We start from the raw sequence: 23,128 nt of genomic DNA, 5'->3' as shown, positions 1-23,128 counted from the left end.
AGGTCTAGTTTGGTGAATATAGCGGCTTGTTTTAAACGTTCGAATAATTCCGGGATGAGAGGAAGAGGGTATCGATTTTTTATGGTTATAGCGTTTAGTTCTCTGGACGAATAAAACCCTTGGCTAGGTGTTCGTCGAGGTAATCTCGTAGTACTTTCAGTTCTGATTCCGACAAGGGATATATACGGCCGTAAGGAATTTTAGATCCAGGTATGAGATCTATAGGACAGTCGTATGAACGGTGTGGCGGAGCGGAGACATCAGCGTGGGAACGATGGCGGGGGTAAGTACTTGATTTATGACAGTGTGGATGCATTGAGTGAATGAGTGAGAGAATAAATGAATTAATGTGTGGATGAATTGTGTGAATGGGTGAGAGAATTAATGAATTTGTGAGAATGCATTAATGAATATCCGTAAATAATTTGTGTGACAGAGTAAAAGAATAAATGATTGTGTGAATGAATTGTGTGAATGAAAGTGAATTAGTGAGTTACTGTAACAAAGATGTTGTACGCTGGGCTGTTTGGAGACAATCTTGACTCATGATGGGCTGGTTGGAAACAAAGATGGCATGTCCTATGTGTGTGTAATTTGGGTGCTGGCCAGGTTCTATGTGAGCTTTTGGGGTGTGCAACCTGTGATCGATGCCTGTAATTTAGGGGGTATCTATAATCACCCTTGTCTCTTGCCATCAGGAGGTCATTCAGAACGCGAACCAGGGCAATTTCAGTGCTATGATATTTTCTGAAGCCTGATGGGCCTCTAGTTGCATTAACACACATTTTCCAATGATTTTTCCCAGAACAGGGAGGTTGGAGACGAGTCTATAGTATGTTAAGCATTCTGGGTCTAATGAAGGCTTTTTTTAGAAGAGGTTTCACGATTGCTTCTTTCAGTAGGTCTGGAAAAACTCAGGAGTCCAGAGAACATTGGACTATTTTTGTAAAAACTCGGCCTACGGTTTCTGAGCATGCGGGGAGGGGATATGTAGGTGCAGGATCTAAGTCACAGGTGGTTGCCCATAGGTTTTGTGAGATTTCTTCCTTGCCCAGGATGTTAAAACTTGTCCACAGGGTGGGGGATTTGAACCCCTGTTTTTGTACCTCTGTAATGCCTTTGGCTGTCCTTCTGCAATAGAGGTCCTGATGGAAGCTATCTTATCTGAAAAGCTGTGGGCTGTGAGATTTGTGGAGGTATGCAGGTAAGATGGCTTGCAAAGCCTTTCTAAGGTGCGGAAGAGCTGGACCGGTCTGTTGTGTGTAAGGCTGATTTCACGAGACAGGAATGTAGATTTTTTTCTACGTTTTGTGTGAAGCCAAGACTACTCATCATATTTAGGAGCTCCTGCCCAAGTTGGGAAGGTGTGTCATCAATCCAGGCATTGAAGTCTCGCAGGACTGGGTGTTCCAGTATTAGCCCTGTCACAAGATCTGCGAGTTCCTTCCCATCCCCAGGTGGCCTGTATATCAGTAGAATCCTGAACCTTTTTGCAGTGGAGATGCTGGCAGCTATGCATTCAAAATGCTTTATTGTATTAACTGAGAGTGGCCTAGGATTTAAAGAAACCCTGGAGTCATAGGCGTAAGGGGAACATGACCCTGCCAGCACTACAGGACGGTGCACATGGTATTAGGGCAGGAAAGGGTTAACTCAGCAAGGGTTAGCACGAGGTGAGAATGCACAGGGAACGAGGGGGAAGTCACAAGGAACGTGACTGTAGGGGGAAGGGGACAGGGCTATAAAGCCCCTCTAAGCACACGTGCAAGGGACAATTACTGAACACCACAGGAGCAGTTTCCCGCCCGCCCTCCCTCTTTTTGTCTTTTGCTTTGTGTTTTTGTGTTGGCTTTGTGTGTTTTTTCTTTCCCCCTTTCCCTCTTTCTTTTTGCAGGATCCGTTTTCTTTGCTGTGGCGGAGGAGTTCCCTGGAGAAGTTTGAATGATAATGGGAGTGGCAAGTTGATGGTTTTGGTTAGAGGTTAGAGTTAATGCCCTCCCTGTACAGGATTAACCAAAGCGTTAAGGTGGAGCTCCCCTATCCGACCCGCGGTCGCTTGGGCGATTGTGGTATCCGGCGGAAGGGGTAGTGTGAAGCCATTGTTTGGTGTTTAGGTTGGGAACCCTCAGCTGTTTGTACACAGGTGTACAGAAGACTGTATAGTATTTATACAGAAGTTATTATTAAAGTGTTTTTACAATAATTTATAAGATGTTAAATAAAGTTATGTCGAGACATTTGTTAAATAAATGTCTCGGCCTTTTCTAAATCCAATCCTGCTGGTGTCTGTCTCTTATTTCGGGTTTGAGAAATGGGGAACCTCCTGGGTATGGGCAGTGCAAGGGTCAAGAGGATTTAATGCAGATTGCCACTCCTCCACCCTTGCGGTCGAGTCTAGCACAGTGGTACAGTGAATAATTGCTTGGGACTGCTGCTTCCAAGATGGGGCCTGCATTTTCACCTAGTTTCAGTAATGCAAGCAAGATCTACTGATTCAATAAAGTCAGCAATGGTAGCTGACTTGTTTTTTATTGATCTGGCATTGCATAGCACGGCTCTGAGAAGGCTGGCTGCAGAGTTCAGATTTTCTTGCAGATCTTTAGCAACATGATTTGAGATGAGAATTAGGCAGCGGGCTGGGCTGGGGGGCAGGGGGGCAATTGCCCCCCAGGCCGCCCGAAATATAATCTAAACAGCCGCTGGGTGCTGATGCCGCCGGCCGGCGCTACCTTAATACGTTGTTTTTTAAATGTAATATGGCAAGCCGGATCGGCTATTAAATGAAAAAAAAAATAGTATTAAAGCAGCGCCGGCCGTATGCGATGGCCGCCAAGTGATGGGAGCAGCGTGAGGGGTGAAAGCTCCGCCCCCTCGCACTCACCTTTCACCCCTCACGCTGCTCCCATCACTTGGCGGCCATCAGACTGCTGGAAAACTGATCTAAACGGCCGCTGGGTGCTGATGCTGCCGGCCGGCGCTACTTTAATACTTTATTTATTTTTAATATGGCAAGCCAATCCGGCATATTAAATAAATAAAAAAAAGGATTAAAGTAGCTCCGGCCGGTGGCATCAGCACCCAGCGGCCGTTTAGGTAAGTTTTCCAGCAGTCTGAAAGGTGAGGGGTTAAAGGTGAGTGCGAGGGGGCAGAGCCACTTCACGTGACTTGCCCCCCAGGCCTTAGGCTGCCAGCCCTCCCCTGGCAGCGGCTATCTATTGGTCTAGCTTTTTGCACCTGCTGTTTCCTGCTCTGGACCACTGCGATTGGGTAATGTCTCTTTCTGTGAAGGCAGGTCCTTGGGTCATTTGTGGGGGAATATTTAAGTCTCCGATATTTGGCACCTCCCCAACAACCCCTGATAGTTTTCGTAAGGATGCCAAGTGATTTAAGCCAGGTATGTAGGTTACAATGGAATTTTGCAGGTTGTGGAGGGCAGAGTGAATGCAGAAAGTTTGGTGAGTAGGATATCATGGCAATGAGGGGTTTAATGTTCTAAAGATCAGTCTCTGGGGGGTTGTTAATTGCATACATTAGAATCTAGGATAGCAGACAAATGGTGGCTGTAGAACTGAAACTAAAAGTTTATCAATATAACAGGCCTTGTGTGGGATGTTGTAATTCTCTGTATATTCCCTGTGTATAGTGGAATATTTGAATTAAATTAATAGATAACACTGGGGCTCTGTTTATAAACAGGATGGAATCTCTGGACAATTAAATGTGGGGTTTCATGAAGATTGGCAGGATTTCACAGTACATTGCTTGTAGCTTGTCAGTTCACCTTCTGTGAGGGGATTTTGGGACTCAGGGCTGCAAATTCAATCCACTTTGTATCTATGAGTTACATTGTTTTGTGTATTTGAATGTTATGTAGCTGTAGCTCACAAACACAGGCAAGCAGTGGAACATGACTTATTTTCTTTTACTTCAGTAACTACATGCGCCAGATAAAGATATATACACAAGAGACCTAACATAACAGAGCAAGTGCACAGTTCCATTATGCTGCCATCTACTGGCAAAACAGACTGCATAATACCCCAATACATAACACTCCTCCCACCTAGACCTCAAAGTCTTTCAGATAATTGGGAAGGTGAATATTTTTTCTAGGCCACCCCAAGGTTGGAGCAGGTTCGCCTGGACCATCAGCTTGGCCGTCACCCTGTGGACTACAAGGAACTGGCTCTGCAACAACAACTCTTGGAGAACTGACACCTGTATCATCTAGTGGTTCACCAACATCTGGCATCACAGGAGACCCAGTACGACTGGAACCCGCAGCAGGTACAATCTCGTTACTTCGTTCCCGGATCTGATCTACGTGCCTTCGTAATATTCTACCATCAGCAGTCTGTACTTTGTATGACAAGGGTCCTGTGGCCACAAGTACTTGTGCAGGTATCCATCTAGGCCCTGAAGCATAGTTCCTCACATAAACAGCACTGTCAGGTACAAATACTCTCATAGTAGAAACATTATAGCGCTTATTGAATTCCAATTCATGCTTCTCTTGCAGCTCGGATGTCAAATCAGGATGTAAACGATCCAGACAAGTTTTTAGACGGCGGTGCATGATGAGGTATTGTGTGCCATTATCAGACACAATTGTATCCGGCAACCCATGTGTAGCAAACAGACTCCTTAGAATCTTTATGACAGTGACCGAGGTAGCAGATCTAACTGGAACAACTTCTAACCATTTCGAAAAGGAGTCAACAACAAAAATTTGCCCATGAAAAGGGCCAGCAAAATCTATATGTAAACGGGACCAAGGTGACCTAGTCACTTCTCATGGATGTGCCGGGGCTTTAGGTGGAGCATGACGTGTGGATTGACATGGTGCACAGTTCTTTACCCACTTCTCAATAACTTCATCCATTTTAGGCCACCAAACATAACTTCTGGCTAAAGCTTTCATGCGAACTATTCCAGGATGTCCCTCATGGAGGGCATGTAAAACTTGAGCTTGTCCTGCATTTGGAATTACCACTCTGTTCCCCCATAAAAGACAACCTTTATAGGCAGATAGTTCATGTTGGCGCACAACAAATGGCTTGAACTTGTCTTCAACTTTTGCTTTTGGCCACCCCCTCCAAACCCAGTTGAGCACACGGGAGAGCAATGGATCCTTGGCCGACATACGAGCAATATCATCTGCATGTAAAGGAGGGATTAAAACAGATTCCAACATGAGAACCTCGGCTTAACCCGTCAGCATGTGTGATATCCTTACCAGGACGATACTTGAACTCACAATCATAAGCATTCAACATAAGGGACCACCTGAGCATGCGTAGGGAAATTATTTGAGGAGTGGGAGTATTGCTGGTGAACAGACCCAGTAAAGGTTTATGATCTGTTACAATAGTAAACCTCCGCCCATACAAATAGTCATGAAACTTTTTTCCCCCGGACACAATAGCTAATGTCTCCTTGTCAATTTGGGCATAATTCCTCTCTGTTGTAGATAAGGTCCGTTAATAAAATAAAATAGGAGCCTCAGCACCATTTCTCAAAGTGTGACTCAGAACAGCTCCAATGCCGTAAGGAGACGCATCGCAGGTAATGTTGAGCGGTTTCTCTAAATCATAGTGTACAAGGACACTGTCAGAAGACAACAGCTTCTTTGCAGCATTGAATGCTATAGTATGAAGGTCAGTCCACCTCCATGGAGCGTCTTTATGGTAAAAATTAAGCAACCCTAGGGATGCTTGCAGTTCTTGGTTGTTGGTTGGAACTGGAGCTCTATGGATAGCTTCAACCTTAGAATCCGTTGGATGAATGCCATGTGCGTCAATTCTGTAACCAAGGAAATCCACACTGCTTACACCAAAAACACACTTTTCTTTTTTAAGTTTTAGACCAGCGTCAAGGAAACGTTTCAAAACAAGTTGTAGCTGTGCAGGCAATGACTATAGACAATCTGTTCCAATAAGAACGTCATCAAAATAAGGAATTACACCCGGACGTCCAGATAAGAGGTCCTCCATTAGTTTCTGAAATATGCCAGGAGCAATGGAAACTCCAAACTGCAAACGTTTTGCTCGGAAAGCTCCTTTGTGTGTTATGACTGTTTGTGCATCTGCAGCCTCATCATCTACAGGTAACTGCTGGTAGGCTTGAGCCCAGGCCCGGACTGGCCATCGGATTGACGTAGGTGCTGATGGAGCTGCAGCTCCAGGCACCTACCTTAAAATAGGCTCAGTCAGGACCGGACTGACTGGGCCTATGCGGCCGCATTAACGCAGGGCATAAGGGGCACCTGCCCCTTAAGCCCGCAGCAACTGCGACCGTGTTCGCCTCTCTAGGAGGCCGGGCAACCCCCACCAGGGCCGGCCTTAGGGGTGCGCGGCCGCGCAGGGCTTAAATTAAAACATCGGGGGGGGGGTTTTGTTTACTTTATTTAACATCCTTCATGTTAAATAAAGTTTGTTTAACTTTATTTAACATGGAGGATGTTAAATAAAGTTAAAAAGAAAAAACCCCCGATGTTTTAATTTAAGCCCTGTGCGGCCGCGCACCCCTAAGGCCGGCCCTGGTGGGGGTTGCCCGGCCTCCTAGAGTGGCGGACCTGGTCGCAGTTGCTGCTTACTCCGGCAACAAGGTAAGTAGGGTAAGGGAGGGGGGTGCAGTGAGAGGGGGGAGAGGGGTTAGATAGAAAGGGGGAGATAGAGGGGGTACATATTGAGAAATGGGGAAGGGGGTACATAGTGATAAGGGGGAACATAGTTAGAAGGGTTACAAGAATGAATGAATAAATGTGTGGATGAATTGTGTGAATGCGTATGAGAATTAATGAATTCATGTGTGGATAAATTGCTTGAATGATTTGTCAGACTGCATTAATGAATATGTGTTATTGATTTGTGTGAATGAGTGAGTAAGTGTTTGTGTCTATCATGAATGTTTAAGTGATTTGGGGAAATGCAAAGATGGTACATGAAGGGTGGGCTTTAAAAATAAATAAATAAATAAAAATGGGCTGCTCAGTCTTAAATTCCCGGGCCTATTTTTTGTCCCAGTCCGGGCCTGCTTGAGCCATATCTAATTTGGCAAATACCTTCCCTTTTGCCAAAGTAGTAAGAATTTGATTAACAGCTGGAATTTGATAAGGATGCTCTTGCAATGCTTTGTTGATTGTACATTTGTAATCCGCAAAGATTCTGACATCACCATTTGGTTTCATCACTGGAACTATGGGTGTACACCACTTAGGATGTGTCACAGGTTCAAGTTTACCTTGTTCTACAAGACGTGTAATCTCAGCATCTATTTTTGGTCTAAGAGCTAATGGAACTTTGCGAGGCTTCATACGAACTGGAGGTACTGTAGGATCTAATATACAAAAGAAACAGGAGGACCTTTCTACAATCCAAGACCTTCCTCGAAAACTGCACTAAAGTCATCAACCACATTCTGTAGTGTATTTGTGGATGCATTATGAACTCCAGTTAATGTGATTCCTAGGGGTTCAAACCACTCTCTACCCAGCAAGCTTGCTCTTTGTCCCTTAGTAATTATTAAATGTAAGTGTCCTCTGAATTTACCATATTTGAGTGGTATAAAGCAAGCACCCTTGACATCCACAACTTGTCTGTTGTAATATACCAGATGAATATCACAAGGTACTATTGAAGGGCCATTATGAGGCCATAACAAGGCAAATGTTTCTTCTGAAATCAAAGAATATGCGCACCCGGAATCTACTTCCATTTTGCAAGGAACATCTTGGAGCACAATCTCAGTGTAAATCTTAAGCCCTGATGGCGAATTTTCCACTTTATCTTTGCTGGAGGATTGTATCTCTTTGGAGTGTAAATATGCAGCCTCATATGCAAGCGCTTCTTCTTGTGCAGTAATAAAAGTAAATTTTTGTCTTGCAAGAAGTCTCCTCTGTAATGCTTCATCATGCACTCCACACACACCAGCCTGTCTCTAAGCAAGGATTCTAAACTGGCACCAAAATTGCAATTTTCAGACAGCATGCGCAGTTCTGCAATCTATGTTGCAATATTTTCCCCTGGTTGCGGATTTCTTCTGTTGAATTGGAAACGCCTCACTGTTTCAGATGAGGTGGGTGCCAAATGATTTTTTAACAGTGCCAGTATTTCTTCAAATGAGCAGTCTTTTGGTGTAGCAGGAAGTATCAATGAGCAGACAGTATCAAAAGTTTTAGATCCAATAGCATCAACTACCTTATTAGCCTCCAGGAAAAACACTAACCTGTCAGCATATGAGTCCCATGAAGATGGATTAGCCAGATCAAATTCCTCCAAGTGCCCCAGAGAAGCCATGCTGGATTTATTTGTATATGTATAAATCCAACAAAAAAAAAAAAAAAAGTTCAACTTCCTCACTCTGGCTGAGTTTTTTTATATTTTTTCTGCAGTGTGCATTTAATGTAATCCCATCCTCGTTGCCAGTTTTGTGTATTTGAATGTTATGTAGATGTAGCTCACAAACACAGACAAGCAGTATGGTATGGATGTAAAGTTTTATAAGTATGCACGTGGAGAAGCATTAGATGTTTGTTTGTCATAATTGGATTTTAGGCTTGTGTGAGGCATATGAAATGTTGGGAGGGACTATATAAAAAGGTAACAGACTACTTTGAATAAGATAAAATTAATAATTAAGGAGGCTTACATAATAAGGAAAAAATTATGGGACCATTACAGGTGGGATGTCACTAGCACATCTTTTAACACGTTATATTAATTGTAATTGTTTTAGAGACATTTCCTTTAAAACTTTTCCATTTCCTCTTTCTCCATTTTGTGGGTGCGTACCTTCTGTAAACATCTTTCCTATTTACATCTGTATTATAGTTTTACATTCCTCCTCTTATTTTTTCAATTTGGTGAAATTGGCTGATTTTTGTAGCTTCTGTTACACTTTTGTTATTGAGCTTTCCGATTCAAATCATCCGTCTTACCACTGCTTGAGAAAATATCTTTTACCATTATCTGCCTCGTAGGATTTCAGTATACAGTTTGTTTGTGCAACATAAGGCAGAAAATATTTATTCAAGCAGCACTTATGCAAAAACATGAAATACTACTATGTGGAGAACTTTAATGCAAAATACAGAAATATATGTTTTTTAAACACAATATTATATAGAGAAATCTATATAGTGTTGTTTAAATATGAATTAAAACTAACTCGCCTAGCTAGATATTTAAAAATGTGTAGGCAATATTTTCAAATATATCCTCCTAATACACTTTATGTCAAATATTTGTTTGTACATAATAAATATGTATACCTATACCTATATAGTGTTAGTGTTTTAAATTTGATTAAAAACAAAAGGAAAATACTATGGGTGTCATGCAGACGCCGATAGTAGGGTAAGGCTGTTGGTAGTTTATAAATAAACTACCAAAGAATGGTGCATGCATGATGCATCACCTTGAACATGGCGTATGAACGCCTAAACCGGTTGGTGTTATGATTGCCATCAAAATTACCACCCTGGTTTATTTAAAAGTTTTGTGTTTATGACCATTCTTTGGTGAGCACTGTCTAGCAAATTCTTTATTCAGATGGGACTGACTCTTCAGTCAATACACTGTTAAATTGAGATACATTGTAACCAGCAGACACGTGGCGCTCCTCTACACTTTGTTGTCATATTGGTGAGGGCTATTTGTGGCTTACCCAGCTTACCCAGCTGGAGTAGAGCATGTCTTCTAATCAGACCTCAAGAAAATGTCTGCTGGGGCCAGGCTGCTTACCAGTGCTTTGGTCGCGAGCAGCGTCTCTTCTACTAGCAGCAGGAGAACAGGAAGCTAGCAGAGTCACATCATTCTGCCTCCCCCTCCTGCCTCTGGGGGTGGGGCCAGAGAAGTTGCTCGCACAGCCCGGCCCCTGCAGAAGTCTTCGAGTGAGAGATCTGCAGTTCACGTAAGGGGGTGGGGCAGGGTTTTTGAGCAAGTATGTGTGATTAATGGAATGAATGAGTATTTAAATGTTTGTGAATTAGTGTGTGTGTGATAGCATGGATGTGTAAGGGGGGTTGTGGTGGTAGCATGGCATAGGGAGGCTGTACTCACACTCCTATCATCCCCAGGTTCCAGCATGTACTGGCTGCCTTGGCTTGATAGGAGTGTGATTGCTGTTAGCAGTTATATATATATATATATATATATATATATATATATATATATACCTCCATAAATGCCTTTTAACCCCCTATATGCCACTCTACCCCATGATATGCCTTTTAACCCAGAGTGGCATATAGGGGGTTAAAATGCATATCATGGGGCAGAGTGGCATATAGGAGGGTATAAGACATTTCTGGAGGCAGAGTGGCATGTAGAGGGTTAAAAGGCACATCATGGGGCAGAGTGGCAAATAGGGGGTATAAGGCATTTCTGGGGGCAGAGTGGCAACCCTGGGGGCAGATGTGCATAACTGGGGAGGCAGGTTGGCAAATAAAAGGAAATAAAAAAATATATATTTTTCTCAATCATAGCTTTTATTAAATATGATTTTTTTTTACATGAATTAATATTTACTAGTAAAACTTTTTTTTCCCTATAGGGTAGTCTTATATTCAGGCTTTTTGTTTTTTTCCTAAATTAATATTTACATTTTGGGGGATCGTCTTATAATCAGGGTCATCTTATCGAGCAAATACGGTATATTTGTAACTATGTATCTTAAGAATATATTTTTTGTCACTAACGTAAATGTAAAAAATAAGGTTTTTCATATACAGTGCCCATTTAAAAAAAAAAAAAAATCCATATTATAGCCCATTCAGTGTACTTCCGGTTAAGGTATTCTATTTACTTTCCTATCAGCAAAAAAATAGGCCAATTAATCTCACATGGATTGTGTTATATATAACTAGGCATGCCCACCTTCTTTCCAGCTGGTAAACAGAACATATTTGCTTTTCTGTGCCACTGTATCAGCTGTCATCCTATTCGTGGAGAAGAACTTAAGTTGCAACATAGTGTTCTGAATTGTGCCTACGCAAACATGTATCGGGCTGTATATAAACTTGGGCATGAATTTAAATTGTTAACCTTATGTATTCCAAAGAAAGTTCCAAGATTATACAAATAATTGTATCAGCTCAGTTAAAAATGAATCAACAGTAAAGATAACGAATACATATACAAAGCATACATCAAGACAATACTTTTAACTTGTCGTGCTCATAGCAGGTTTGTTCATTCGATATTTTGTGCATGTTCGCTATTTTGAATGGAAAAGGTAAGATTTTATGGGACATGAAAAATAAATTCTCCAACAACCAGCACGCAGTAGTTATTTAATATATATATATCTTTTTAAACCCTGGGAATAGAATAGCTGAATATGGAAATACATTGATTAAACTTTTTGAGATTAACTAAAAAGTAAATTTATGTAGTAAAGTAACAAATACAATGACATTTATAGGGTAAAACATTATAGAAAGTTGTCATGGATAATGCAATAATAGAAAACAAGTATCTGTATTGCTTACAACAGAATGTGTTTATTACATTTTAAATTAAATGATTCATGTAAAATACTTATAGCACTTTGGAAATAGCTGAAATAGCTGTTATAACAGAAGACATGAACACTGAAGACATTGAGTTATGGAGTATGTTTTAAAACATATGGCAAGCACCTGTAATTTTGGAGAAAATGTAAGTACAATGTTGCATGAAATGTTTGTGATAGGATTAAAAAAGTAATACAAAGGAAATTAATCACATAGATTTTGACATTTAACAGGGACTTTGAGATTACTTCCATTATGATAGCAAGTACATAAAGATCCAACAGCTTTGACTAAACAGGCTATTTCAAAATAAGAGATAAAGAAAATGCTATGCAAATACCTTCCAAATCAACTATGAATCATTGAAAAGACAAAACGAATCCACAGCAACAAGAGTGTGTCAGAAATGTGGTGAATGCTCTCATGGCCCAAAATTCATAAAATTAAGGATTCAAAATGAGTTGTAGCAAATCAGGTCACATAAAAGGTGCTTTCAAATCAAAACCAATTCCTAAACTTTTAACCAACAAATTGAAAACCAATAAAACAATAAAGTAGTGCTTATGCAGAAGAACTGAACTGATGCAGAAGAAAAAATAGTCATATTGATTATCTGCTGTAGAATACCTTGGTGTATAAATCTGGCACAGAGGTTACAATCACTTTTAGGGACTTTTAAATCATTTGGTGTCAAAAACAGATTTGACTTTAACAGGAATGACACCAAGGAAGATGTGTGTATGTACATCTGCCATTAAGAAAAACATTTTCAGAAAGTACTTTAATAGTGTGAGTAGTGGAAAGATGTTTCAAGTCTCTTGCATCTATTCACGAAAAAGTTGAGCGGTTAGGCCCTTGCATGCTAACACTTAAAAAGCAACTCACATTTTCACTAATATGCAAGTTGTTTCTGAGGGTATGCAACTTTGAACATACATGCCCTTGCTTGGAATGTACAAAATTTAATAATACACTTGTACTACCAGCAAACCTTTTATTTTTGGACAATACAGAATAATAAATCACTAATATTGGTGAAACATTGGGCAGGGCAGTGGACTGTGCAGTGTGTTTTAGTTCTTGAAATACTGTTCCTGAATTGGGTTTAAGTTTAACATTTACACTACCAGCAAAACCTATTAATTTTAGAAAATAAAAATAATAAATCAGATAATATCAGTGACAGATTAGACCACACACAAGAACTGTGCATGCGTACATAGTGTTGTAGTCCTTGAAATACTGTTTTTGAGTAGGGTTTAAGACATAGGGGTTAAAAGGGTTTAAGGCATGTTTACACTACCAGCAAAACCTCTATTTTGTAGACAACAAACTAAGCACATGAAGCAGACCTACAGCATACTGCAGAAGAAGAGGGAAGGTAAACCTTTGCAGCAGAAGTTGATCTTACTAAGCCTTGTGCGTAAATGGAAAAGGATAGGGTCATGTTGATGACCTGAAATTAGATTATGAGCCAGATGAGTAAGAGCCAAAAACCAAAAAATAATAATACCACTATTGCCTCACCTGGTGTACAGCACCATAGTAAAGTGAAGGGTTTGTGTGAGAGTGTGGGAGATGGGCGCACGCTGCAAGGTGCGCTAGGGTAAGCTTTTAGGACATCTCACCAACTATGGTATGAGCTAACACCTATGTATACACCACAGAACAGCTTTGCCTTGGGGTAAACTGACAGCAGTTACTCTGAGATGATCAATTGTTTTATTTTTTTGGAATATTATTATATTTATATATAATTTATTATAAATTCTATTTATATATAATTTAATATAAATGTTTCCCTACCTTCACTGCCGACCTCTTCTGCTTCTTTCACATCTTCATCGTCTATCTTTTATCTTCTCAGCTATCTTCAGCAGCATCCCAGCAGTAACCTCTGCCAGCGACGCTTGTGGTGATGCCCTCTCCCAGATCCTCCGATTGAGGAGAGCGCATTACCATAAGCGTCGTTTTGCCCTAACATTAACTGGTGGCGTTTGCGGTAAGGGCCTATCCTCGATCATCCAATCACTACTTCCCCCTTTGGAAACCCCATTTAAATTTCAGGAACAATCTTTATAGCGGTGATGGACTGCACCTAAACGGAAGAGGGTTTGCTGTGCTAGTGGAGAGGATGGCTAAAAGGCTGGAGGGGTTTTTAAACTAGTGGTAGGGGGGAAGGACACAGAGATCTTGAAAATGGAGAAAGGAGAGGGGCTTCAGATCAGAATAAGGGGGGTGGAGATGGGGGAGGGGCAAGATCAGAACAGAGGAGGTATCTATCAATAAAAATTCTCATAAAATTCAAGAGACTCAGGGTAATATTAAATGTATGCTTGCTAATGCAATGAGCCTAAATAACAAAATGGGAGAACTAGAGGCAATAGCATACACTAAGCAATATGATATAATAGGCATAACAGAAACATGGTGGGATGAGACCCATGACTGGGCAGTTAACTTAAAAGGTTATACGTTATATAGGAAGGACAGAAAAAGCAGGAAGGGAGGAGGAGTATGCTTGTATGTTAACAACGAGCTAAAGGGAAATGTGGAAGCTTTATGGGTAGATATCAACTTGGGGCAAAAAAAAGGAAAAGAACTACTGGTTGGGATATGTTATAAACCACCTAATGTTAATAATGATGAGGAAGAGCAGCTGTTAGAGCAAATTGAGAAAGCTGCACATCTGTTCTGGGACCAATTTTATTCAACATATTTATAAATGACCTGGCAGTAGGCGTTGAAAGTCAAAGTTATACAGGGCGAGGAGGATATTACTGTGCTGCAGAGGGATCTAGATAGACTGAGGGACTGGGCACACAAATGGCAGATGAAATTCAATGTAGATAAATGCAAAGTTATGCACTTCGGGGTAGCAAATGCACAAGCAACCTACACCCTAAACGGTAGTAAATTAGGGGTAACGACAAATGAGAAGGATTTGGGAATCGTTATAGACAACAAACTAGGCAACAATGTGCAATGTCAGTCTGCGGTTGCTAAGGCCAGTAAGGTATTGTCGTGTATAAAAAGGGGCATCAAGTCGCGGGATAAAGATATAATTTTGCCTCTGTATAAATCAATGGTAAGGCTGCACCTTGAATATGCTGTGCAATTTTGGGCACCTATTCTAAAGAAGGATATCATAGCACTAGAAAGGGTGCAGAGGCGGGCTACAAAATTAATAAGGAATGGAGCACTATAGTTATGAAGAAAGGTTAACTAATTTAAATCTGTTTAGTTTAGAAAAACGTTGCCTCAGAGGGGATTTGATAACATTATATAAATATATTCGGAGCCAATACAAACCATTGTGTGGAAATCTGTTCATAAACAGGACTATGCATAGGACACATGGTCATGCGTTCAGATTGGAAGAAAGGAGATTTAGACTAAAGCAGAGGAAAGGGTTTTTTACAGTAAGGACAATAAGGATGTGGAATTCTCTGCCTGCAGAGGTAGTTTTATCAGAGTCTGCACAGACGTTTAAACTGCAACTGGATGGATACCTGGAAAAACATAATATTCAGGGATATAATCTTTAATTATGGGGAAACAGCTTATTGATCCAAGGAGAAATCTGACTGCCATTTTGGGGTCAAGAAGGAATTTTTTTCCCTGGTTTGAAAAAATTGGAAAGAGCGAAACTGGGGTTTTTTTGCCTTCTTTTGGATCAACAGCAACAAATTAACAGATATAGGAAAGGCTGAACTTGATGGACGCATGTCTTTTTTCAGCCTATATAACTATGTAACTATATGTAATTTCATCCAAATCAATTTTGCACAATAAAAGAAGACGCGGCTTGATGTAAAAGCTAAATCTGTTGGACTCCCATCTGCCAATGGACACAGTAATCTACTGCTGCAACACCCTTGTGACAGCTTCCGTGGCCATGCCAATCCTGAACGTATAGATAGCAAAGTCAGACACGGGTAAACCCAAACCCACTAAACATCGGCAAAACACTGCTGTGAACTGGTACCTAGACAAGGGGGTTCCACCACCTACCAACCTGATCCATTTTTGAATGACGGACCTTTACCTAAATCAAATCCCCATCAACCACCAAGTCAGAGAACTGCAGACCCCCATGAATCTTACCTAAGGTTCACCCTAAAAGCCCCCCCCCACCACAAAACGCTAAAACAAAAGAGAAACAAAATAGACAAAATTATGCCTGGGAAATGCAAACACTCCTAAGATGGCCCAACAAATCCCCCAACACTTCAAAGGATCCCATCCTGCAGACCCCCATGAACCTTACCTAAGGTTCACCCTAAAAGCCCCCCCACCCCAAAACGCTAAAACAAAAGAGAAACAAAATAGACAAAATTATGCCTGGGAAATGCAAACACTCCTAAGACGGCCCACCAAATCCCCCAACACTTCAAAGGATCCCATCCTGCGAGAGTCACAAGACCGAGACCTAAATCCCCCCTGTTTAATCATGAACCCCTTAGTTAAATCCTGTTTATTTATTTAACCAGTCAGCTAGATCTTTATCCTTTTATATATCGAACTTGCTTAATTTGTCTTTATTTTCATTATTTCTGGTTTATGTTTTCTATCCCACTTATATCTAAAAATAGGTTTTTCTCCTCTGCACATTTAATAATGCGTTTTGCCTCCCTAAGCTTAGCTTTATATTTGCTCCCTTTTTCCTAATTTTTAGTCTGTTTAGTCTGTCTAAAAACTTCCTTCTCCTTCAATATATTTACCAGATAGTGGGTTTTTTTGTAACAGGGTTTTGGGTAGGCCCACCAATATCTCTGTGATCCCTAACCCTGGTTACCTTTTTGCCTGCTGCAGGCCGATCCTGAGCCTCCGCTACCTGACAATTTGGGATACATGGCTTCACCCAGCTGGGCATCCATGGTATGGATGTTGGATCCAGTTATGAACGTTCCTTAAGCTAGACTTAATGTAAGTCAGTGTTAACTGGTCTCCTATTTGTGGAAAATAAGTTTAAGGTGCCCTGTTGTGTGACAGGGAAGGGATCTCAAGCTCCACCAGTCTGAAACTAAATCAATCTTTCAGGTGCCTGCTCCTTCAGCTACTGCTAAGCCTTCCTCACTGCTCACAGCAATTTCAACCAGAAGGGTTAGGTATCTTGCTCTGGTTCAGCTGAATTTTTCCTTCCAGACTCTCTAACACCCCACTGGACATCTTGATGGATAGAAATCAATTACAGCCCTCAACCACTGTAGCACTAGGGCCCTTCACCTTCCACATCCAGCACTGTAGTTCCCCAAATTGTCCATTTTATAACTTCAGCCATGTGATTTGCAGTTTTCCATCTGCTGGTCAATCCACAAGAACTGCAGGTGAGTCAGTGCCACAGTAGCAATTTCTGTAATCCCTAGAGGGCTTACACTTATTATCCTCCTTTTCTGCCTTTTCTATCCTTTCTATATAACACATATCCTGATATGGCAGCACCTCAATCATTTTTCTCATTGTACCAGGTTTCAGCACCCGTCACTAAATACACATTACCACTGCTACCAATGCAGTACGCGCGGGAGTGGGCATTTGTACACATCAATCTCAAGAGTAAAGTAGATAAAACATGTCTTTCTCCTGTGCCTCATATGCCACAATCTGGAAAATACCTTTATATAAAGTGTTCAGATCGAGACCTTAACTCTGTGGGTTGGCTCCATAAAACTATCATGTTCATCATTCTGTAGGAGGAAGGCTCCAATAATCTGAATATCATAGTGATTAGCATGATGCCAGATGCATTCACAAGTGACCTACTTCGGAACAAAAACAGTCCTTCCTAAAACTTCTGTCCTTTTTTCCTGGTATAATTCCTGTGTTTGAGCGGCATTTACAGCAATGCTTCTAAAATTGATGTGTATTTAAACTGCATGAAATGTGTTAAACAAGAAAAAACGTCCATACTTGAGAGCACATAGACAAATTATACTCAAAAGGAAGACATGAAACCTCTAAGAATCCTGATAAATTATATAAAGTTGGTCATTTGGTAAAGGAAACATTTTGATCCTTTGTAACTAGGGGTCCATGTTTAGTAGTTAAATAGATCATGTGGCTTTAGAAAATAAAAAGGAACTTTGATTACAGCCATCCTTATGGAAGGTCAGCTCGCTTAATTCAAATTAACTCATATTTAATTAATATAATTTAGGAATCATTATTCTTTTATACTTTTTCAAAGAATTACTCTCTGGTCCTTGGAATTGTTGTTTTCAATTTCCTTGATGGTAAAATGTATATCTGTTATTTCCAAGGCTCCACAGAAAATCCATTAAACCTATTGCCATAGAAATGGAATACCTTAGAGAAACAGCGGTTTATTTGAAGGAAACATTTTAATAAACAATGGCTTCAACAAATTATGTATTGATTTTTGACACTCTATAGATAGCCATTATCATATGGGACAAACTTGGTTTTACTTGGTTTCAATCTTCTGTCTGCCAATAAAGCTTATAGTCTATCTCCCTTTCACATATGTATAATTTATACTATTGGAAACCATTTTAAGGGTTTGATGAAAAAGGAACATTATGTTACCTTCAAAAGGTGAGACAAAAGCTCTGAGCGACTTGGCCTCGGAGGAACGGGGATTTGAGTCCCCCTGGCAATTTGCCCAGGGTAAACTAATGGCTTTGCTGTCAGGCGTTAAAGGTCCCTAAGATCGATTCTATTGGTCGCTGTCAGGGGGCTCATCTGGTATCAACCAATGGAGAGCAACTACCCCTGCTAGAAAACCGACGGAAAACTAAGAGAAAAACGAACACAAAGCACATACACAAATATTCACCCTAAAAGAACATGGAAACAGGTGAATATTCGGGGAATATGAAGGGTTTTTTCATGAAGACAAGCGTGAAGATGAACACGAAGATGAACGTAAAGATGAACAGGAAGACTTAGCTGGCACCCAGGTCCATGTAATACTAAGATTAACCTAAAATAAACTTGAAAATGGTGCTGTTGTAGCTTACATCTAAATAAATTATGTGCTTAGAAGGATATAAAAACATTTTTTTAAAAACGATACTTGACTTTAAAATAAAGTAAAATTCTCTCCTGTTTGTCATCCTTTCAAACAATAGTGAAAACACTATTTTCCAAACTCCTATAAAGCATCACAATAAATAATAATTGTCATCTCAAAACACAAAGTGTTTTTAAGCTTGCAAAATGTTATGTGCTTCTTATTTGTAGCACATATCAGATAACTGCTTTGGTTTTATAAGATTGGCAATTATAGAATAATATAACATAATTAATAGACTTGCGCATTCGTCTTCGGGCGAACATGAAAACGATTACGAAGAGGCCGTTTTTTTGTTCGTTCCGAAGACACGCCGAAGAGAATACAGTGCTGGCAAAACGTAGGAGAAGACGAAGACTCACAACCACGAAGAATCGAAGATTCTTCGTGATCGTCTTCGTTTTTGCCGCGCAGCCGCCAAAATTTCAAACAGGAGTGAGCTGATCTCGTCTGTCCAATCAGCTCACTCTTGTGACGTCACGCTAAGGGTCTCGTCCAATGCCTGTGCTGCTGTTTTTTGAATTCTGAAGGCGCCTTTATAAGACCAGAGCTTGCCTGAGAGATCCATTCATTTTTCGCTGTGACTGCTTTGGCAACACTGCTGTGCTGCTTCCGAGCGTTACAGAGAGATTGTTCTGTTCTGTGTGAGACTGGTAAGCCTTAGCCTGCCATTTCTCACAGTGTACTTCATCCTCACTTCAGTGCTACTTAATATAATTAATAATAATAATTTGATTAATTTAAATTTTTTTTTTATTTAATTTGTCATCAACTGTAGTGTAAGTGCTGTTGAGTTGACCGTGCACCCAGTGTCTCAGTGGCACTGGGGTGCCCTTGCCCTGGGCTGGCACTAGTGCCTACTGCCTGTCCTGCTTAAATAAATTAAATAGAATTTATAAATAATAATTTAATACAATCTATAATTTAATAGTTCATTATAATATTATATATATATATTTGTCAGTCATATATATATATATATACTATAGTATACTAGTGTAGAGTGTACTGTAGACATTCATCTACTAGTGTCTAATTTAAAATCAGTAATATTAATTAATATAATTAATAATTGAATTCATTATAAAATTATATATATATTTGTCAGTTATAGTTAGTAATAGTATACTAGTGTAGAGTGTACTGTAGACATTCAAGACATCTACTAGTGTCTAATCTAAAATCAGTAATATTAATAATTCTATAATTCTTTCTTATCTTAATAGTTAATTAAATTAGCTATAAATAAAAGTAATAATATTAATTAATTACTACTAGCGTATAGTTCAGCTAATCTTATTAGTACTGGTGCTGCAGCTCTATAGTTTGTGCTTTGTTTTAGCAACAGCAAGAGACCAAGTCAATTTTTCTTAATTAATAATCTTTCTGTCACGTACAAGTAGTTTGGAGACACCGTGGTCAGGTAGGACTCCAGGACAGAACAGTTCAGACAAGCCGAGGTAGGGATTCCGGAGAACAGGATAGCCGATAAACGTAGCCGAGGTCAGGATTGAGGAGGTCAGGATAAACGATAACAAGCCGAGGTCAGGATACAGGATACAACGTAGTCAGGCGAGCCGAGGTCAAACACAGGAATCAGGAAGGTAAACGCTATCTGGGTGCTAGCACAAGGCATAGACGACAATCAGAAGGCAAGGTGTAACTGGTCTGAGGGGTTTAAATGGAGAACCGCGGAGGAAGTCTGAATCTCCCATCAGCCCCCTCATGACATCACTTCCGGTGTCCTGGAATCGCGGCCATCTTGATGGTGGCGTAATCTACCTTCATAAAGTCCCGCAGTAGGTGAGTTCGCCACTAGAGGGCGCGCGAGCACTGAAGCTGGACGCCGTGTACCAGGAGGTCTGCCTCTCCTGCGCGGCACTTCGGAGGACGGCAGCGGACGTGATCGTGCGGTGGAGGGGGGTCTCCCTCTCCTTCGTGGTGGCTGCTGCAGAGGTGACCGTGCGTTGGAGGGGGGTCTCCCTCTCCTGCGCGGCACTTCGGAGGACGGCAGCGGAAGTGATCGTGCGGTGGAGGGGGGTCTCCCTCTCCTTCGTGGCAGCTGCTGCGGCGGTGGCCGTGCGGTGGAGGGGGGTCTCCCTCTCCTTCGTGGCAGCTGTTGCGGAGGTGGCCGTGCGGTGGAGGGGGGTCTCCCTCTCCTTCGTGGCAGCTGCTGCGGAGGTGGCCGTGCGGTGGAGGGGGGTCTCCCTCTCCTTCGCGGCAGCTGCTGCTGCAACGTGGGACCCGGGGACAGGTGGGTAACACTTTCATTTTATTTCATTTGTTTTGCTCACCTCAGTCCATCAGTGAAGTGAACTTGTTGGGCTAGTGAGTGCAGCCGCATAAGTGCTGTGTTTTTTTTTGATCAGCAAGCAGTGACGTTAACTGTTTTGCAAAGATTTTCTCATTTATTTTACATTTTATTTCAATTTTATTAAAAGTACCCTTAGTGTTTTGCTCACCTCAGTCCATCAGTGAAGTGAACTTGTTGGGCTAGTGAGTGCAGCCGCATAAGTGCTGTGTGTTTTTGTTCAGCAAGCAGTGAAGCTAACTGTTTTGCTGTGACATTTTATTTTATTTCTAATTCTTTTCAAGAAAAATTGACTGTGACGAGCTGTACTAAGCAAAGCTTCAAGCTACTAGCTGTAGTACTAAAATAATTCTAATCTTTAATCTTAATCTATAATATATTATAAATAATATATAACAATATAAATTCTAATTCATAATCTATAATATAAGTAATTCTAATTCTAAATTCTAATTCATAATCTATATTCTTCTATCTATAATACATAATATATAAGTAAATTATTTCTAATCTATTAATATTATATAACTTAATATTAATTAATAAATCATATACTGAATCTGATTTAACCTCACTTTAGCTTAGTGGGTTTGAGAGCGTCTGCCTAGAGGTAGACTTATAGTAAGGAAATATAGCTTTAGGCTAGCATAGTAGTAGGCTAAGCTCTTAGGCCCGTGTAAATTCAAATTAAAAATAAAATACTGCTAGTTATTAAATAGTTAATCTTGAGTTAATCATTTAAATAACTTTAGCACTTTGGTAGATTGCATACAACAGCACAGTGCAGTAGTGCATAGTTTTACTTTTTAAGCAGTAGCACTGAAGAGAACTTCCTCTAATTTGACTGTGACGAGCTGTACTAAGCAAAGCTTCAAGCTACTAGCTGTAGTACTAAAATAATTCTAATCTTCTTTAATCTTAATCTATAATATATTATAAATAATATATAACAATATAAATTCTAATTCATAATCTATAATATAAGTAATTCTAATTCTAAATTCTAATTCATAATCTATATTCTTCTATCTATAATACATAATATATAAGTAAATTATTTCTAATCTATTAATATTATGTAATTTAATATTAATTAATAATATTAATTAAAATTAAAATACTGCTAGTTATTAAATAGTTAATCTTGAGTTAATAATTTAAATAACTTTAGCACTTTGGCAGATTGCACACAACAGCACAGTGCAGTAGTGCATAGTTTTACTTTTTAAGCAGTAGCACTGAAGAGAACTTCCTCTAATTTTTTTGTCTTTAATTCGTTTTTCCTTTTTTTTATTTTTATTTATTTTTTTATATTTTTTTAAACACTACACTACACTACACACACACAACACAAAATTTGAAATGGATCCTCCTTTTGGGACTAAGGAGGGACAAGCTCCATCTACCACCACCACCACCACCACCAGCACCACCACCAGTTCTAAGATTCAGCCTTTGCGTCAGTCTAGTCGGCCAAGTAGGCCAAGCTCTCGCTTATCATTTGGGGAAGCATTGCTTGAAGGATCATCAAGTAAAGGAAAGGCACCAAAAGCAGGCAGTAGTAGTGCGGCTAGGCCCACAAGCTCTATGGTTTTTTACGGAAAGCCTAAAGCACCAGAAGCACGTTCAAAGTTAAAGGGTAGCACAAGTAGTACCAGCCCAGTGACTAAAAAGAAGTGCCTTTTGCCCCAAGAAGCATCTTCCCCATCCACAAGCAGCATGCAAGGTACCAAGCAGAGCCAAATTAGCAGCAAGACTCAGAGAGGTCCCAAACCAAAGCGATCTCATTCCTTTGTAGGGAAAACCACCACCACCACCACCACCGCCGCCGCCTCTACCACCACTAGTGCTGCGCCTGCTGTTCCCACTGGTACCGCCACGCCATGTCCTCCTAGTACCTCTAGCAAGCTACCAAGTCCTTACAAAATTTTTGTAAAGACAGTTAGAGAGAGGGCTACACATAGTGGAACTCCACCTAGCGAGGTAGCAGAGGAGCCTGAGACTGAGAGGCCAAGTGCAGAGTCTATTCTTCCTGCTCGCACTACTACTAGTCACGAGTCTCACGACGATATCAGTCTTAGCTCCAGCCTAACAGGAATTCCATTCGATCTGGCTAATGAAGAGCTAGACTATGAGCCAGAGGAAGTAGAGGAGATGAGTGGTCAGGAATCAGATTCCTCAGGGAGCAGTGTCCAAATGACTAGTGCACAAGTTTCCCCTGAGCCTCCACCTTCTCCGCTACGATCATCACCATCACCATCACCAC

The sequence above is a fragment of the Sceloporus occidentalis genome, unplaced genomic scaffold (genome assembly GCF_023333645.1).
Source record: "Sceloporus occidentalis isolate IW3139 unplaced genomic scaffold, rSceOcc1.0.p SCAF_19, whole genome shotgun sequence".
NCBI lineage: Eukaryota > Metazoa > Chordata > Lepidosauria > Squamata > Phrynosomatidae > Sceloporus > Sceloporus occidentalis.
The sequence above is the reverse complement of the archived record's forward strand: the minus strand, read 5'-3'. Positions refer to the sequence as shown.